Source organism: Caretta caretta, chromosome 6, assembly GCF_965140235.1.
Source record: "Caretta caretta isolate rCarCar2 chromosome 6, rCarCar1.hap1, whole genome shotgun sequence".
Classification (NCBI taxonomy): Eukaryota; Metazoa; Chordata; order Testudines; family Cheloniidae; genus Caretta; species Caretta caretta.
This window is the reverse complement of record NC_134211.1, coordinates 60,899,643-60,920,121: the sequence shown is the minus strand read 5'-3', so window position 1 is coordinate 60,920,121 and position 20,479 is coordinate 60,899,643. Positions and strand designations below refer to the sequence as shown.

General features: G+C 45.5%; 1 protein-coding gene across 26 annotated transcripts in view; it reads right to left on the bottom strand.

The window, feature by feature from the left end:
* GPHN (gephyrin) overlaps positions 1 to 20,479 on the bottom strand; it is a 587,889-nt gene that overhangs the window by 409,941 nt on the left and 157,469 nt on the right. The gene's annotated exons all lie outside the window — the stretch shown is intronic.

The window sequence follows — 20,479 nt, the reverse complement described above, 5'->3', positions numbered from 1 at the left end:
AATGAATTCCAATTCAACAGTCTCTCGCTGGAGTCTAGATTTGAAGTTTTTCTGTTGTAATATTGCAACTTTCATGTCTGTAATCGCGTGACCAGAGAGATTGAAGTGTTCTCTGACTGGTTTATGAATGTTATAATTCTTGATGTCTGATTTGTGTCCATTTATTCTTTTACGTAGAGACTGTCCAGTTTGACCAATGTACATGACAGAGGGGCATTGCTGGCACATGATGGCATATATCACATTCATGGATGTGCAGGTGAACGAGCCTCTGATCATGTGGCTGATGTGATTAGGCCCTGTGATGGTGTCCCCTGAATAGATATGTGGACACAGTTGGCAACGGGCTTTGTTGTAAGGATAGGTTCCTGGGTTAGTGGTTCTGTTGTGTGGTATGTGGCTGCTGGTGAGTATTTGCTTCAGGTTGGGGGGCTGTCTGTAGGCAAGGACTGGCCTGTCTCCCAAGATTTGTGAGAGTGTTGGGTCATCCTTCAGGATAGGTTGTAGATCCTTAATAATGCGTTGGAGGGGTTTTAGTTGGGGGCTGAAGGTGACGGCTAGTGGCGTTCTGTTATTTTCTTTGTTAGGCCTGTCCTGTAGTAGGTGACTTCTGGGAACTCTTCTGGCTCTATCAATCTGTTTCTTCACTTCCGCAGGTGGGTATTGTAGTTGTAAGAATGCTTGATAGAGATCTTGTAGGTGTTTGTCTCTGTCTGAGGGGTTGGAGAAAATGCGGTTGTATCACAGAGCTTGGCTGTAGACGATGGATCGTGTGGTGTGGTCAGGGTGAAAGCTGGAGGCCTGTAGGTAGGAATAGCGGTAAGTAGGTTTCCGGTATAGGGTGGTGTTTATGTGACCATTGTTTATTAGCACTGTAGTGTCCAGGAAGTGGATCTCTTGTGTGGACTGGACCAGGCTGAGGTTGATGGTGGGATGGAAATTGTTGAGATCATGGTGGAATTTCTCAAGGGCTTCTTTTCCATGGGTCCAGATGATGAAGATATCATCAATATAGCGCAAGTAGAGTAGGGGCATTAAGGGACGAGAGCTGAGGAAGCGTTGTTCTAAGTCAGCCATAAAAATGTTGGCATACTGTGGGGCCATGCGGGTACCCATAGCAGTGCCGCTGATTTGAAGGTATACATTGTCCCCAAATGTAAAATAGTTATGGGTAAGAACAAAGTCACAAAGTTCAGCCACCAGGTTAGCCGTGACATTATCAGGCATAGTGTTCTTGACGGCTTGTAGTCCATCTTTGTGTGGAATGTTGGTGTAGAGGGCTTCTACATCCATAGTGGCCAGGATGGTGTTATCAGGAAGATCACCGATGGATTGTAGTTTCCTCAGGAAGTCAGTGGTATCTCGAAGGTAGCTGGGAGTGCTGGTAGCATAGGGCCTGAGGAGGGAGTCTACATAGCCAGACAATCCTGCTGTCAGGGTGCCAATGCCTGAGATGATGGGGCGCCCAGGATTTCCAGTTTTATGGATCTTATGTAGTAGATAGAATATCCCAGGTCGGGGTTCCAGGGGTGTGTCTGTGCGGATTTGATCTTGTGCTTTTTCAGGGAGTTTCTTGAGCAAATGCTGTAGTTGCTTTTGGTAATACTCAGTGGGATCAGAGGGTAATGGCTTGTAGAAAGTGGTGTTGGAGAGCTGCCAAGCAGCCTCTTGTTCATATTCCAACCTATTCATGATGACAACAGCACCTCCTTTGTCAGCCTTTTTGATTATGATGTCAGAGTTGTTTCTGAGGCTGTGGATGGCATTGTGTTCCGCACGGCTGAGGTTATGGGGCAAGTGATGCTGCTTTTGCACAATTTCAGCCAGTGCACGTCGGCGGAAGCACTCTATGTAGAAGTCCAGTCTGCTGTTTCGACCTTCAGGAGGAGTCCACCTAGAATCCTTCTTTTTGTAGTGTCGGTAGGGAGGTCTCTGTGGATTAGTATGTTGTTCAGAGGTATGTTGGAAATATTCCTTGAGTCGGAGACGTCGAAAATAGGACTCTAGGTCACCACAGAACTGTATCATGTTCGTGGGGGTGGAGGGGCAGAAGGAGAGGCCCCGAGATAGGACAGCTGCTTCTGCTGGGCTGAGTGTACAGTTGGATAGGTTAACAATATTGCTGGGTGGGTTGAGGGAACCATTGCTGTGGCCCCTTGTGGCATGTAGTAGTTTAGAAAGTTAGGTGTCCTTTTTCTTTTGTAGAGAAGCAAAGTGTGTGTTGTAAATGGCTTGTCTAGTTTTAGTAAAGTCCAGCCACGAGGAAGTTTGTGCAGAAGGTTGTTTTTTTATGAGAGTATCCATTTTTGAGAGCTCATTCTTAATCTTTCCCTGTTCGCTGTAGAGGATGTTGATCACGTGGGTTCCGCAGTTTCTTTGAGAACGTGTGGCACAAGCTGTCAGCATAGTCTGTGTGGTATGTAGATTGTAATGGATTTTTTACCTTCAGTCCTTTTGGTACGATGTCCATCTGTTTGCATTTGGAAAGGAAGACGACGTCTGTCTGTATCTGTACAAGTTTTTTCATGCAGTTGATAGATTTCCACTCCATATGGCTAAATGCAGTGCCTTGCATAATGACAGGTTTCAGAGTTACCACCGTGTTAGTCTGTATTCGCAAAAAGAAAAGGAGTACTTGTGGCACCTTAGAGACTAAACAATTTATTTGAGCATAAGCTTTCGTGAGCTACAGCTCGCTTCATCGGATGCATACTGTGGAAAGTGTAGAAGATCTTTTTATAACCCTGGATTTGTGCTGGAAATGGCCCACCTTGATTATCATACACATTGTAAGGAGAGTGGTCACTTTAGATAAGCTATTACCAGCAGGAGAGTGGGTTTGTGTGTGTGTGGGGGGGGGGAGGGCGGTGAGAAAACCTGGATTTGTGCTGGAAATGGCCCAACTTGATTATCATACACATTGTAAGGAGAGTGATCACTTTAGATAAGCTATTACCAGCAGGAGAGTGGGGTGGGGGGAGGTATTTTTTCATGCTTTGTGTGTATAAAAAGATCTTCCACACTTTCCACAGTATGCATCCGATGAAGTGAGCTGTAGCTCACGAAAGCTAATGCTCAAATAAATTGGTTAGTCTCTAAGGTGCCACAAGTACTCCTTTTCTTTTCACCCATACATTAACTCACTTGGGAGCACTCCCACACTAGCACCATTTCCCTGGACATCAAGATCAGCTTCAACAATGGAACCCTACAGACAACTATAAGAACCCTCGGATCACCTACCATCATAGATCCAATAACCACCCCAAACACACCAAGAAATCCGTTGTCTACAGCCAGACACTCAGATACCACAGAATATGTTCCACACTCAAAACCATCTTTACCAAACAAAGATACTCTACCAGAGAAGTAGATCGCATCATGGAATGGTCTACCAAAATGTTTCAATATAGAAATAAACCCTCCTGCAACCACATATCCCTTCTTGATACCTAGCACCCCACATGGGAACCCATACAGGGTATCATCAAACAACTATGACCCATACTCAATGCGGACCCCATCTTGAAAGAAGTCTTTCCTGAACCCATTCTTTTGGACTTCAAACAACCCACCGAGCTCTCCAAGCTCATCATCTGAAGCAAGCTCCCCACAGACCAAGACACACCAGCTCTAAGGGGCACCAGACCCTGCCAAAACCACAGATGCAAAATCTGAAAACATATTTCCACAGCTACAATGATCAACACCTCCTACAATACACCTTTGAAGATCCATGGGTTCTACACATGTCTATCACAACATGTTATAAACCTCACTGAGTGCACTTAAATGTCCACAATAACAATTATATGGGTGAAACCAGACAATCACTACACTCTCGAATGAACTCACACAGGAAAATGATAACAAAACCACTATCACCTGCTGGTGAAACTTTTGACAAAGCAATCACAACACATCTGAACTCTCAGTTCTCATCCTCAAAGGACACCTGCACAACTTTTTCAAAAGACGAGCCCAGGAGCTTAAATTCATAACTTTGTTAGACACTAAAAAGCATGGTCTGAATAAAGACAATGGATTTACAATTTATTACAACTATCTGTAACCCACTAATCCCCCCTTTTAGTCCTATGAATGCAGGTGTGGTAACAGGTCACTTCACCTTAAATGGTCCCTTAGAATACATGCTCAATTCTTATGCTAAACTGTCTGTTTGATCTTGTATTTAGTTGTGACACTCTAAGTACCTTTCTCAGACCTGAGGGAGAGCTGTGTGTGGCTGGAAAGCTTGCCTTTCTCAACAGAAGTTGGTCCAATAAAAGATATTACCTCACCCCCCTTGTCTCTCTAAGATCCTGGTAATAACAAGGTTACAACAATACTGCATATTCAGATGTAGAAACAGTCCCATCAGAAAATTATTAATGTACAACAGCAATTACCAAATTTTGCTTGTGGACAGCAGGACTGTTGGCTCTGCCCACTTGATTCGGCTCCAGCCAGGAGCTCCGTGGAAGGGAAGAGCTGTCACTATTAAAAGCTGCTGTTTGGTAAAACAGATGGTAGTTGGGCCAGAAGCTACAGAGCATGGAGCTAGGGACCAGGCTGGGAGCCAAGAGTGCTGAGCTGGTCCAGAAGGCAACAGTGTAGTCTATGAGAAAGCAAGGAGTTAGGGGACAGAGTCAAAAGGCAGGAGTGGGAAGCTAATAGAGAATATGAGCTGAGGAGACAGCAAGTGGGAGTGAAGAAGGAACAAATAATAGAAGTGTAGAACTGGAAGGGACATCAATAGGTCATCTAATCCAGTCCCCTTCAAACAAGGCCTTGGAAGAATGGGATCAGGCAGGAGGCAATCCAGGAAAATTAAAGAGGACAACAAATCAGGAAAAGGGAATGGTTTAGGAGTGTCTGAAGTTAAACTGGTTGTGTATTTGACTATTGGGTGAGGTGGAAACAGACTTTTTTTCTTTTTTTGTGTCGGCTCCTGTGCCCCCTGGAGTTGCGCACTCATGTCGCGGTATATAGGGGCCTGCTGACCCCCCTGCCCCTGAAGTTCCCTCTTGCCGGCAACTCCAACAGAGGGGTAGGTGGGCAGGTTTTGGAATGGACATGAGCAACACATCTCAAAGAATATCAGTTACAGAAAGGTTAGTAACCATTTTTTTCTTCTTCAAGTGCTTGCCCCTGTCCATTTAAAATATAGGTGATTCCCAAGCAGTTACTTTGCAGGAGGGCTCGGAGTTCATTTGCATGCTGACTGAAGCACCGCTCTGCCAAAGCCCGCATCATTTCTGGCTTGTTGAGTTGGTATAGCATGTCACAAACTTGTGGACCAATGACCATGTCACTACACTGCAGATGTCCTGTATGGGGGCCTGTGCCACAAACGCAGCTGATGACACTTTTGCTCTTGTAGAATGAGCCGTTAGTTTAGGAGCTGGGACTCCCGCCAAGTCATAGCAAGTAAGGATACTGGCCGTGATCCACCACAAGATTTTCTGTGTCAAGACTGGACTGCCTTTCAGTCTGTCTGCGATGGGCACAGAGAGTTGTGTGGTCTTCCTAAAGGGCTTGGTCCTCTCTAAATAGAAAGTGAGCACCTGTCAGACATCCAGTGAGTGAAGCCACTGTTCCTCCTTGCTAGCACGGTGCTTTGGATAGAAGACTGGGAGGAATATGTCTTGATTACTATGGAATTGAAAGACGACCTTTGGCATTAAGGATGGGTGGGGTCGTAGCTGCACCTTTTCCTTGAAAAAGACTGTATATGCTGGTTCAGAGGTAAGTGCCTGAATCTTCAACACCCTTACAGCTGAGGTGACAGCCACCAGGAATGCAACCTTCTATGACAGATAAAGTAAAAAGAAGGAAGGCAGTGGCTCGAATGAAGGGCCTGTCAGTCTTGCCAGTTCTGGATTAAGGTCCCAAAGAGGCAGAGATTGGCGAACTTGTGGGTACATTCACTCCAGTCCTTTGAGGAACCAGCCACAAATCTGGTTTTAGAATATTGTGGAAGTATAACATTGTATAAGTATAACGTTGTATAAGGGGACATGCTGGATACATTGTATATGAGAGGGCATGCCAAAACATGTTACAAGGTATCTGAGGGAGCACACATAGGGACAGTTAGCTTTTGAATGGAGAAGCAATTAAGATAGAGCCAGCACGTCTAAGAAGCAGGCATCAGAATGGAAGGTGTGAAGGGCAATTAGTTAAGTTAACTGGAAGCTGTTAAAGGAGATTGTTAAGGGTGGCAGGTAATTGAAGATACGTGACTGGTCTCAGGGATCTCGAAGGGTGGTGACTAAAATCTTTTTCTGCTTTTGTCTGCAACTTCTCTGTAACTTGTTCTCCAAAAAACTGTATAAATTAAAAGACAAGCCCCACTCAGGGGGCTCACTTCTAAATGTATTAGCAGAGCAGCTTTGCTAATAAAACAGAGGGGTCTGATAAATTGTGAGTCTGAGTCAAACTTTGACAATATTGAGCAGCTGTTCACCCAAGGGTGAAACACAGAGATCGCTGCCAGGTGGATTCTTACAGATGATATCGCTAAACCTCCATATTTCAGATGGAGCAGGTAATCCAAGATAAGGGACAGAGAGGCCTCAGTGAGAAAGACCCTTTTTGAAGCAACCAGACGGAGAATCTTTCCATTTAGCTAAGTACATGGCTCTAGTGGATGGTTTTCTGCTCCCAAAGACCATCTCCTGCTCTCATTCCAAACACTATCATTCCATATTGGCAGGTGAAGGGATTCAAGATTTGGGCAGAGCAGGCGACTGTGGTTTTGTGAGATCAAGTCCAGGAGCAGTGGTAAGCTGATAGGTCTGTCCACTTAGAGGTCCAGTAAGATTGTGAACCAATGTTGGTGCAGCCAAGCTGGTGCTATGAGGATCAGCTCTGCTTGGTCCTTTTTGACTTTGAATAGGACCTTGTGGATCAGAGGAGTAGGAGGGAATGTGTACAGAAGCCTTCCCAGCCAGGGAAGGAGAAAGGCATCTGTGAGAGAGCCTGGACTGTGTCCCCAAAAAACAGAGTTGGGGGCATCTTCTGTTGAGTCTCGTCGCAAACAAATCCACCAGGGGAAACCCCCATTTCTGGAAAATCGTGTTTAAGATGTCTGAGTGAATGGACCACTTGAGATGGTTGGTATAGGATCTGCCGAGATGTCTGCCAACTCATTCTGCAATCCTGGAAGTTAGGATGATTCGAGGCGAATCGAATGGGTTACACAAAAGTCCCACAAACTCAGAGCCTCCTGACATAGGGGAGAGGAGCGAGCTCCCCATTGTCTGTTAATGTAGTACATCGCTGTTGTGATGTCCATGAGGACTGATACCTGGTTTCCCTCCAAATGGGTTCTGAAAGCCAAACAGGCCAAGCACACCACCCTTAGCTCCCACACATTGATGTGCAAAGCCAGTTCCTCCAATGACCAAAGGCCTTGGGTCCTGAGGGTACCCAGATTATCCATGACTAGGGACAGTATGGGAGTGGGTCTTGAGAAGGAAACCTGCGCACACGTTCTGCAGGTTCTGCCATCACTAAAGCGTTGAAATTACCAATGGGGGAAGGGAGACCACCCTGTCCAGATGATGGCGTCCTGGTGTGTATACTAACGTGAGCCACGATTGGAGTGGCCTTAGTCTCAGCCGTGCATGCTGCACCACATAAATGCATGATGCCATGTGGCCCAGCAGTTTCAAGCAGGTCCTTGCTGTAGTAATGGTGTGTTCTGTTACACTTTCTATGAGCGCCCCATCACTCAAAAGCAACTCTCCAGAAGAAAAGCCCTGGCTTGGGCTTTCTCTGGGCTGGTGCAAATATAGATTTCTGTGTGTTTATAAATAGCCGCAAGTCTTGAAAGGTTGACCATATCAGTTTTACGTGAGCTTCGACTTGGTCCCTGACCCAGTCTCTGATCAGCCAGTCGTCCAGATAGGGGTGTACGTGCACCCCACTCCTCTCAGGAAGACTGCCACAACTGACATGCCATTTGTGAATACCCTCGGAGTGCTGACAAGCCAAAGGGTAGCACTGTGAACTGATAATGGCTGTGGTCCACCACAAATCATAGACATCTTCCAGTGTCCTTGGAATACTGTGATTTGAAAATACACGTCCTTTAGGTTGAGGGCATCGTACCAGTCCCCTGGATCCAGACAAGATAATTGAGGCCAGGGAGACCATGCGGAACCTCAGCTTCTTTATGAATCTGTTGAGGTTTCGCAGATCCAAGATGGGTCTGAGGTCGCTATTAGCCTTTGGGATCCAGAAATAATGGGAGTAGAACCCTCTGCACCTTAGACACAGAAGAACCTCCTCCACTGCTCCTTCCCTTAGGAGCGACTGCATCTTCTGAGCCAGAAATCTCTCATGAGAAGGGTCCCTGAAGAGGGATGGAGAGGGAGGTTGGGAAGGAGAGGAAAAACTGAACTGTAGGATATATCCCACTTCTACTGTGTGCAACACCCAATGGTCAGTAGTAATGCAAGATGACAGCCAGGCCACAAACGAAGGGGAGGTAGGATCCAGGTAACGTTCCAGTATGCTGTCCTCAGACATACCGTCACAAAGTCTGCTCTGAGCCTGCCATGCGTCTCGCCAAGGTGGATGTCTGGGCTGATGTCGAGTAAGGAGGAGGAGGGCACCTCCTATAGTCCTTATTTCTCCTCCTACTGAAGTCTTGCTTCTGATGTTGTTGATGTGCAAGATAGAACCTGCCCAACTGCCATGGTTTAAAATACCTCCTTGTAGGGTCTGGTGTATGTAGGTCCAATGACTTCAAGGTGGCCCAGGAGTCTCTGAAACTATGGAGCTTTGAGTCCGTTTGCTCCAAGAAGAGGAAGCCCCCTGCAAATGGCAGGTCCTGGATGGTTTCTGGACCTCAGATGGGAGTCTGAAGGCCTGTAGCCAGGAGCACTGTCTCATCATGACCACTGCGCTGAGAGCCACCTGAAAGGATGCCTTGGCTACTGCCTTCCCTTCCTCCACTGAGGCTATGAATGGACCCTCGATCCTAGAGGCAGGAGCTCCTCAAACTTCTCTAAGGCAGACTCGGAATTAAACCCACAGCAGCCTAAGAGGGCCTGATGGTTAGCTTTCCTCAGCTGGAGGTCCCCCGTGGAATATACTCTCCTGCCAAATAAGTCCAATTTTTTTGCATCCTTGGCATTCCTGCTGTCCCTGTCTCTCTTTAATTCACCTCAGAAACAACCAGCGAGCCCACTGGTGGATGAGTACATAGGAACTTGTAACCCCTTTGAGGAACAAAATTCTCTCTCTCCGTTCTCTTAGCCGTTGGCTGTATTGACAAGGGGGGTTGCCAAAGGGTTTTTATCGGCTCCAGAATAGCCCAATTCAGGGGCAAGGCAACTCAGACGGCCCTGAGGGTACCAATATGTCCACAAGAGAGTGAGCAGACTCAGAGATTTCTTCTGCCTGAATGCCCATGTTTTGGACCATCCTGAGCAAAAGCTCCTGATTCGCCCTTAATCATCCTGAGTGTGTGCCACGGTGCTCCCTGGCAGTGCCTCATCCAGGGAGGAGGAGGATGAAGCCTGTACAGGGACTGTACCTCTTCTGTAGACAGGCCCTGTGAAAGGATCTCTCGTTTCTCGGTACCAGTACCAGCACCAACCTCTGTACTGACCTGTTCTGAGGGAGATGTGGAAGAGCTCACCCTTCAGAAGTCGCCGAGTATGAGTATCCTGACTGGTGCCCTTGCAGCTATTGTAACGCCCAAGGGTTCCACACTGGTCATGACACAGGCATCTGCTATTGAATACGTGACCATGGCATCAATGCCATCCCTTGCACCATGTCCAGCACTTGGTGCCTGTAACGCGATCAGTGTTTGTTCCCTCATGAGGCATAGGATTCAGCCTCTGAGTCTGATTCACGTAAGTCACTTCTGGGCGATCATGGTGGCGTGGTGCCGGTTGCCATCAGTAAGTGGTGTTGTGCAGGAGATGAGCAGTGCAGTCCTGAAATGGGGTAGTGCTGGGAAGTAGAGCGGTGCTGCAGGGGAGAGCAGTGACGAAATGTAGATCAGTGCCATGAGGTGGAGCGGTGCCACATGGGTGAAGAGCTATGCCGTTGCATCATTGCCAGCTTGCCCTTGATAGGCACTTGCTTTGGTGCCATAGTGTCTCGTGGTGCGGGGGTGTTGCTAACTGTTCACGACTTGCTGGGGCATTGAGAGGGAGAGTAGTTCCCTCTCTGCTTGGAATGCCTCTGGCATGGATGGTAAAGCCAGGCTTGAGTTTTCTTGGTGGCTCTCCCTCGGCAGGTAGAGCATTTGTGTCGGACTCGGCTGTGCCCTTCCCAGCCCCGAAGTCGATGACACTGTGCACTCTGCTGCTATCTCAGAGTAGCCTAGCATGGGCTGCACTCTCTCTGAGCCCCTATGGCCTGCTGGCTTTGGGGTCAGCTAGCGCCCCCAGTCCATCTTACGCTGCTTCTTCTTCAGCACCGGTGACAGTGAGTGGTGCCAAGAAGTCGGTGCTGGGATTGTCTTCTTGTGCACCGGTAGAAAATGACGGGGTCAGGAGTCCTCTGTAGAGCCCTTCCTCGGAGCCAAGGCACTTGAGGCAACTGTCATGCGACATCGGCTTGTGACATGCAGCACATGGCTTAAAACCTTAAACCTGCGTGCGGGGAATTCGACCTACACTAACTCGTAAACTATTGTTCTAACTACCAACTAATGTAATAACTATATACAATTTTCTATTTACAGAGGTCAACTGAAGAAAGGCATTGAAAGAGCAAGAAACCAGTAATGTTGCAGTGACTGTCAAGGGCAGTAAAAAGGAACTGAAGGGGCGGGGATTGGCAAGCCCCTATATACCGCCCCATGAAGGCGCCACTCTAGTCGGCACAGGAGGCAACCTGACAGATACCACTGAGAGAAAAACTTCCAGAGACTGTGCACATGTACTGACGCGCACACCTATATTGGAATGGACATGAGCAAGGATTCGAAGAACAAGCCCATGACTCTTCTTCCCAGTAGTAGCTTCCCTCAGAGTTCAGCCAGAATTCTGCCTGTCGAAACTGAGAATCTGGCAACCTAGAAACCTAGTCCTGTAGCTCCTGCAGTAGCTGGCCATGTTGTATTTCTGTAAGGACAGGCCTGCAATATGTAGGATAATGGGCTCCAAGACTGTTGGTAGCTTCAAAAATAGCTTCATACCAGAGTGTGGCTGGAAAACCTCTCACACTTCTGAGACTTATTCCATTCTCTACTTATTCAAGATTCTCAGTTGACAAAAGTACCAATGTCCCACTTGGTGAAACGAGAAATTACTGAGTTCCGATATGATCCAGGAAGCTCCTAATATGTTGAAAGCTGACAATATCTAGAAAACCAATAATTCTATATCCATCTGGTGGCTGGTGGATTCTCTACCCAAGCTTCTGGACTGCTATGATTGAACAGAAGAACTGGATTTTAAAATGATTCATCTTTGATTCTACAGAAATTGATTACACTCACCTGGAAAAGATTCCTTCTTACTATAGGTGAGTGATTTTTCAAGCCCTGCTACTACATACAGAGGCTTTAACAGTTGCATCAGAATACTGTACACTAATTTCTGAGGAAGAAAATATAATGCACATACTTATGTCACTAAAATATGCACCAATTTTAAAAAAATATAGATAATAGAACTTGTTTGCTCTAAACTCTGCTACAGACCAACCCCTTCCTGCTTCTCCAGGTGGGCACCAATGATACTGCCAAGAATGAACTTGAGCAGATCACTGCAGACTACGTGGCTCTGGGAAGAAGGATAAAGGAGTTTGAGGAGCAAGTGGTGTTCTCGTCCATCCTCCCTGTGGAAGGAAAAGGCCTGGGTAGAGACCATCGAATCCTGGAAGTCAACGAAAGGCTACGCAGGTGGTGTTGGAGAGAAGGCTTTGGACTCTTTGACCATGGGATGGTGTTCCAACAAGGAGGAGTGCTAGGCAGAGATGGGCTCCACCTAACGAAGACAGGGAAGAGCATATTCGCAAGCAGGCTGGCTAACCTAGTGAGGAGGGCTTTAAACTAGGTTCACCGGGGGAAGGAGACCACAGCCCTGAGGGAAGTAGGATAACGGGAGGAAGCACGAGCAGGAGAGCACAAGAGGGGAGGGCTCCTGCCTCATACTGAGAAAGCGGGATGATCAGCAAGTTATCTTAAGTGCCTATACACAAATGCAAAAAGCCTGGGAAACAAGCAGGGAGAACTGGAAGTCCTGGCACAGTCAAGGAATTATGATGTGATTCGAATAACAGAGACTTGGTGGGATAACTCACATGACTGGAGTACTGTCATGGAGGGATATAAACTGTTCAGGAAGGACAGGCAGGGCAGAAAAGGTGGGGGAGTTGCATTGTATGTAAGAGAGCAGTCAGTACAATTGCTCAGAGTGCCGTATGAAACTGCAGAAAAACCTGAGAGTCTCTGGATTAAGTTTAGAAGTGTGAGCAACAAGGGTGATGTTGTGGTGGGAGTCTGCTGTAGACCACCAGACCAGGGGGATGGGGTGGATGAGGCTTTCTTCCGGCAACTCCCGGAAGTTACTAGATCGCAGGCCCTGGTTCTCATGGGAGACTTCAATCACCCTGATATCTGCTGGGAGAGCAATACAGCGGTGCACAGACAATCCAGGAAGTTTTTGGAAAGTGTAGGGGACAATTTCCTGGTGCAAGTGCTAGAGGAACCAACTAGGGGCAGAGCTCTTCTTGACCTGCTGCTCACAAACTGGAAAGAATTAGTTGGGGAAGCAAAAGTGGATGGGAACCTGGAAGGCAGTGATCATGAGATAGTCGAGTTCAGGATCCTGACACAGGGAAGAAAGGAGAGCAACAGAATACGGACCCTGGACTTCAGAAAAGCAGTCTTTGACTCCCTCAGGGAACTGATGGGCAGGATCCCCTGGGGGAATAAATTGAGGGGAAAAGGAGTCCATGAGAGCTGGCTATATTTCAAAGAATCCTTATTGAGGTTCCAGGAACAAACCATCCTGATGTGTAGAAAGAATAGTAAATATGGCAGGCGACCAGCTTGGCTTAACAGTGAAATCCTTGCTGATCTTAAACACAAAAAAGAAGCTTACAAGAAGTGGAAGATTGGACAAATGACCAGGGAGGAGTACAAAAATATTGCTCAGGCATGCAGGAGTGAAATCAGGAAGGCCAAATCACACCTGGAGGTGCAGCTAGCAAGAGAAGTTAAGAAGAACAAGAAGGGTTTCTTCAGGTATGTTAGCAACAAGAAGATAGTCAAGGAAAGTGTGGGCCCCTTACTGAATGAGGGAGGCAACCTAGTGAGAGAGGATGTGGAAAAAGCTAACGTACTCAGTGCTTTTTTTGCCTCTGTCTTCACGAACGAGATCGGCTCCCAGACTACTGCACTGGGCAGCACAGCATGGGGAGGAGGTGATCAGCGCTCTGTGGAGAAAGCAGCGGTTCGGGACTATTTAGAAAAGCTGGACGGGCACAAGTCCATGGGGCCAGATGAGCTGCATCTGAGAGTGCTAAAGGAGTTGGCAGATGTGATTGCAGAGCCATTGGCCATTATCTTTGAAAACTCATGGCAATCGGGGGAGGTCCCGGATAACTGGAAAAAGGATAATGCAGTGCCCATCTTTAAAAGAGGGAAGAATGCGAATCCGGGCAACTACAGGCCAGTCAGCCTCACCTCAGTCCCTGGAAAAATCATGGAGCAGGTCCTCAAGGAATCAATTCTGAAGCATTTAGAGGAGAAGAAAGTAATCAGGACAAGTCAGCATGGATTCACCAAGGGCAAGTCATGCCTGACTAATCTAATTGCCTTCTATGATGAGATAACTGGTTCTGTGGATGAGGGGAAAGCAGTGGACATGTTATTCCTTGACTTTAGCAAAGCTTTTGACATGGTCTCCCACAGTATGCTTGCCAGCAAGTTAAAGAAGTATGGGCTGGACGAATGGACTATAAGGTGGACAGAAAGCTGGCTAGATCATCAGGCTCAACGGGTAGTGATCAATGGCTCCATTTCTAGTTGGCAGCTGGTATCAAGCAGAGTGCCCCAAGGGTCGGTCCTGGGGCCAGTTTTGTTCCATATCTTCATAAATGATCTGGAGGATGGTGTGGACTGCACCCTCAGCAAGTCTGCAGATGACACTAAACTGGGAGGAGTGGTAGATACGCTGGAGGGTACGGATAGGTACAAAGGGAACTAGACAAATTAGAGGCCAAAAGAAATCTGATGAGGTTCAGCAAGGACAAGTGCAGAGTCCTGCACGGGACGGAAGAATCCCATACACCGCTACAGACTAGGGACTGAATGGCTAGGCAGTAGTTCTGCAGAAAAGGACCTAGTGGGTTACAGTGGATAAGAAGCTGGATATGAGTCAACAGTGTGCCCTTGGTCCCAAGAAGGCTAACGGCATTTTGGGCTGTATAAGTATGGGCATTGCCAGCAGATCGAGGGACGTGATCATTCCTCTCTATTTGACATTGGTGAGGCCTCATCTAGAGAACTGTGTCCAGTTTTGGGCCCCACACTACAAGGAGGATGTGGAAAAATTGGAAAGCGTCCAGCGGAGGGCAACAAAAATTATTAGGGGACTGGAACACATGACTTATGAGGAGAGGCTGAGGGAACTGGGATTGTTTAGTCTACAGAAGAGAAGAATGAGGGGGGATTTGATAGCTGCTTTCAACTACCTGGAAGGTGAAAGGTTCCAAAGAGGATGGATCTAGACTGTTCTCAGTGATAGCAGATGACAGAACAAGGAGTAATGGTCTCAAGTTGCCGTGCGGCAGGTTTAGATTGGATATTAGGAAAAACTTTTTCTCTAGGAGGATGGTGAAGCACTGGAATGCGTTACCTAGGGAGGTGGTGGAATCTCCTTCCTTTGAGGTTTTTAAGGTCAGGCTTGACAAAGCCCTGGCTGGGATGATTTAATTGGGGATCGGTCCTGCTTTGAGCAGGGGGTTGGACTAGATGACCTCCTGAGGTCCCTTCCAACCCTGATATTCTATGATTCTCTTTTCTGGAAGAAGCCCAGAGAGCTTAAAATGCAATCATTTGAAGCCTTAAGGACTGAGACTCAGTCCTTCAAAGCAGCCATTGAGCAGAAGGTGAAGACAATCTTGATCGATACTGATTTTTCATTGAGACCATGTCATCGCAGGGTTTGAAAACATGACATATGCAGTAGTAACCCTTTGGATGCAGAATCTTGTAGAATCCTTTCTGGCCGGAAGGAGGTCATTCATCAACTGGTCAGGATACCTGAAGCCACAATGGTTCACCCTTTTCTGTTTCTGCCTGCCAATTGAAAGGTGGCAGCATGTCCTGGCTCCCTGACAGATTACCAGCCTATGATGTTGCAGCAGCTGGATTGGTCTTTGGGTGATCCAAATAACTTTTTGTCTGTATTAGAACCTAATCAGGAGGTTTCCTAAATAGTGGAATACATTAACTTCCTCCTTTCTCGGGCACACTTTTAGCACCACCAGAATTGTGACAGTTACTGTATTGGAAAAGGTGCTTCCCAAGCACTTGGTTGTACTCCCACTCTCTTTAGAAAACAATCTCCAAGAGTAGGATCCATAAGTAGGATATCAATCCTGTGGGGGGAAATAGCTCCAACGTCCAGGAGATGTTGAGCAGTATTTGACATAGCTTTCTGTGACAGGGCATGATCAGAAGCACCTGGATCATGCAGATTACTGCAGAAGGAAGCACAGAGAATGAGTCTGGATTGAGGAGTGAAGGTTGCGAGGAAGCCTCCCCTTGCTGTAAGCCTGCTTTACACTGTGTAACTTTGTAAGAAAAGAATAAATATTCACCTTGGTGAAAGATAACAAGCTGGTGTGTGTTTGTGATTGTGAGACCACACAAACTGGCCAGGCAGTGGAGTTCACTGGTTAATGACAGAGGCACCTTGTGACACCATCCATTTCGAAGGGTTAAAGCAAAGCGATTTAGTGACAAGAAATATGGTAGGAGGGTAAGAAATTTCTGAGAGGTAGTTGTGCTGAATGATGTCTAATACCCATTTGTCCCAGTGGTTTGGAACCCAGAACTGGAAAAAAAAAATTCCTTAAACATGCCGCTGAGTTGTGGGTGATGTGAGCTGGCCAGCCTTCATTCCTTACTGGAGCAGGGGCTTGAGAAGCTTTGCCTTCCTCCAGAGCCTCAAGGAACTCCTGAGAATTCCTCTTCAGTATCAGCAAGGACATCTTGCTAACAACTATGTCTGCTCTAACTTACAGCAGCCCATTTGGTTACAGCAGCGAACAGAATTCCGGAATTTCTATAGCATTGTGTGCTATGGGTCTGCTCCCAGTCTGGTCCCTCCCACATCCAGACCATCTCTGGAACCCCTTATGCCATTGTCTGCAAGGGGGTTGTGTGCAGCCACTAACAGAAAGACCACCTATGATGTGCCTACACCAGGGGAATTCTTCCCTGGTCTGATGCAATGCTTTCAGTGGCGCCTATAAGCTATTGGAATGATGTACAGAGCTAGGCCAGAGGCAGAATCTGCATCTAGATTTGTTTTCTTTGTGTATTACTAGCCATGTTAGGTAACCGTAGCAAATAAAATAAGTTTTTATTGCTTTTTACTCCTATTAGCTCTGCTGATTGCAATGCTAAGAGAGTGAGCTGGAGTCTACATCATTTTGTGTCCCATCTAGGGTGACCAGAGGTCCCGATTTTATAGGGACAGACCTGATTTTTGGGTCTTTTTCTTATATAGGCTCCTATTACCTCCCACCCCCATCCCGAATGTTCACATTTGCTGTCTGGTCATCCTAATCCCATCGGTATTTTTACCAACTTCCATTTACAAGGCCATTCAGTTAGACATAAGCAAAGACCATGAGAAAGTACAGTTGTGACTGAAGACCTGATCTGGCCAGTAAACCCTTATTACTGGTGATGACGTGTGAGAAGGAAAAAACAGTTTGCTTGTCAGAGCCCACACTGAGTTTGCAGAGCTGTTAGAAAAAAAAAATCTATTATTGGTAACTCAGCACAACTGATATGACGTCACTCAGATACTAAACATAGAACCCTACTGTCAGGGTTCCCTCCCCACTCTGAGGTACAGATGTGGGGACCCGCATGAAAGACCCCTAAGCTTATTTCTACCAACTTAGATTAAAAACTTCCCCAAGGCACAAATCCTTCCCTGTCCTTGGATGAATACTGCTGCCACCACCAAGTAAGTTAGACAAAGATTCAGGAAAAGGACCACTTGGAGTGCCTGTTTCCCCAAAATATTCCCCCAAGTCCCTTCACCCCCTTTCCTGGGGAGGCTTGAGAATAATCTAACAACCAGATAGGTAAACAAGGTGAGCACAGACCAGACCCTTGGGTTTTTAGGACACTAAAAACCAATCAGATTCTTAAAAAACAGAACTTATTATAAAGAAAAAAAAGTAAAAGAAGCACCTCTGTAAAATCAGGATGGAAGGTAATTTTACAGGGTAATAAGATTTAAAACACAGAGGATTCCCCTCTAGGCAAAACTTCAAAGTTACAAAAAACCGGGATAAACCTCCCTCTTAGCACAGGGAAAATCCACAAGCTAAAACAAAAGATAAACTAATGCATTATCTTGCTATACTTAAAATTTGTAATCTTAGAGGCTTATTTCAGGTATGGTTTTAGGAGAGGGGTTTTTTTTTTCTGCCTTGTCCCTCTCTTTGTCCCGAGAGAACAACAACAAAGCACAAAACAAAAAACCTCCCCCCACAGATCTGAAAGGATCTTCTTCTCTTACTGGTCCTTTTGGTCAGGTGCCAACCAGGTTATTTGAGCTTCTTAACCCCTTACAGGTAAAGGAGAGATTTTATGCTACCCTTTAGCTATATGGTTGTGACACCTACAATGACATATTTAAAGTGTTCCTTTTCAACATATAATCACACTTAAAACCTTGCAGAATAGGCTTCTATTTGACAACTCTTTGCAAAGACACAATGAAACATTTGTGACGACACTAGATTTCTGACAGAAGCTAAACATGACAAAAGACTATACAGACACCAGTACAGTTGAGAAAAATATATAAAAACTAAACCTAATGCAAAAGAGAGAAGCCATTTGTAATTAAGCTTTTGTATCATACAGGTTTGATGCAAGAGAAACATTTATAATAAATTGCTGTAGCTGCGTTGATCCCAGGATATTAGAGATATAAGCTGCGTGAGGTAATATCTTTTATTGGACCAGCTTCTGTTGGTGAGGGAGACAAGCTTTCAAGCTTACACAGAGCTCTTCATCAGGTAATCTCTCATCAACAGATGTTGGTGCAATAAAACATTTTTAATGTCAGACTTTAAGAGTAATACTGTATTTCTACCACCTCTGACCATAGTCCACATCACTTGCTGATAATGTGAATTTAGACATTAATATTATACACAAAGTATCAGTATTAATATATATTAATAAACCTACATTCTTTTGAATTCCAGCTCTCTTAAACCGTTTTATTTGAATCAGGACATGCTATTTGTAGTAGAGAGAGAGAGAGTCTGGAGCATGAGGCGTAGTACAAGGCCTGAGGTATGAACCAAAGTCAGCAAAAGTTATGCCCTGTCAAATGCAGATGCTTACCTGCAAGTTCACTATCCTGTACATGAACTTGGCACTGGTATTGCTAGCATTGCTAAAACACACTGAATATGTAAATATATTCCAGTAGCCAAGGACAAGAACACTCCAATTTAGCACACGATAAGATGGTTTGACAGAAGTGATGAATAGCGATGTTTTGTCTGAACCATCAGGAGAAAGGTACAAAGGGAGGTAACAAACATGTCATGAAACAGATAAGGTGATACATAAGTTGTTTATCCCAGATTGTTTGTCTCAGTATATAAATGTTGGGATGCCTCGCCTTAACCCTTTGTCTGGCCTTGGGGGGGGGGGGGGGGGAGCGGAAAGTCCCGCCACTCACTGAGCTAGTCCACTGTAACAGGTATACATGTGCTCGTGTAACTGTAGACATTGATCTGGGGAGCTCGGGCCATGCTTTGTTGACAATAAATCTGGCCATGTGCCTTCCCCACTAAACCAAATCGGTGGTCTCTTCGGACAGTTCGACGGAGGTCTGATGGGCTGGCTATCTGCACAGAACTGGCACAGTACAAAGAGAATGAACTCACACACAGCCAGCAACTGAAACACTATTCAGTACAACAATTATACAAGATAATTTCAACCGATTGCTCCTCAGAATGTAATTCAGCTTTACCCTTCTCCCATAAAAATGCTGATATATCACCTTTATTGACATTGTAGGCCCAATCATTGGCCTTGCTTTGTCCCCTTTGCACTGTTCTGGTGGTGGAAGGAGACAAAAAAGGTCTCTAACAGCCAGGTGGGTTTCCTCTGGCAAAGCACTAGAGCCAATAATGTTGCATTGTGTGTCAAATCACTTCAGTCATTTTCCATACTGGCCATTCCCTCACACAACTGCACATTTTATAAGAACTGTTCTTAAACAGTTACTCATTATTAAATCCCTACCTCATAAGAATGTCCATCAGGAAAGTCATAGAAAGAGAGAGCACAACACATTCACATCATCAGGAGGGAAGATAAAAATACTATTTCTTTCTTGTATTATACTTTGTTGTACAATATACTTATTATGATCACTATTCTTGAAAAAGTAATTGGTTGTGAGGCTGAGTAAATATCCCAAACTTGCCTCACCTTTTAATCAATCTCAGCAGCCACTTACTACCACTTATGCTACAAACAATAGTCACAATTTATTTTTGATTTTCCTAGTTTAAACTAATTAATGGATTACAATCTATCTCATACAAGTTATGGGCTGGGGGGAAGGAGTTAGAGGATTTCATTACTTTGAGGTGGTGGAAAGAAAAAACAATATTCCACAACAAACACCATTCACCATCTCTGCAGTGAATCTTTGTAACAGGACTACAGCTGTACAGGACTTCTAAGTCACTGTTGTACATTATGTACAGCTCTTGAAATCACATTTGCATCTCACCACAACAGACACAATTCTCAAGAATAAAAAAAACCCCATGAAAGGATGTGCAGCTGAAAACGAGGCCCCTTGAAATAGTCTCAAATTAAAATCTCTAGTCATTTTTGAAAATTTAGCCTCCCGTTTCTAACCATTCAATAACTTCTCAGGCAATGAATGTACATCTCCCCTCCTCTTCTTTATATTTTTCTGTGGTATGAATTATCATATACTAAATACATCATGAGCTTGTTCCCTCAGTTTGAAACTTCAGGACCTTGATGTCGCGTTTGTGCTCTAGCAATGTGACAAATTAATTGGTGTGCTTGCATCTATCAGTAAAAATCTTCTATGTTTGAAATAAGGTTTCAAACATGGCCTCTTCTCTGCTGCTTCTCAAACAATATTGAAAACTTTTTACCTGTTTATATTGACAGGGCCAATCATGTTCAATACCCATTATTAGAAAGGCACAATCAATTCTGCTAGAAAGAGAC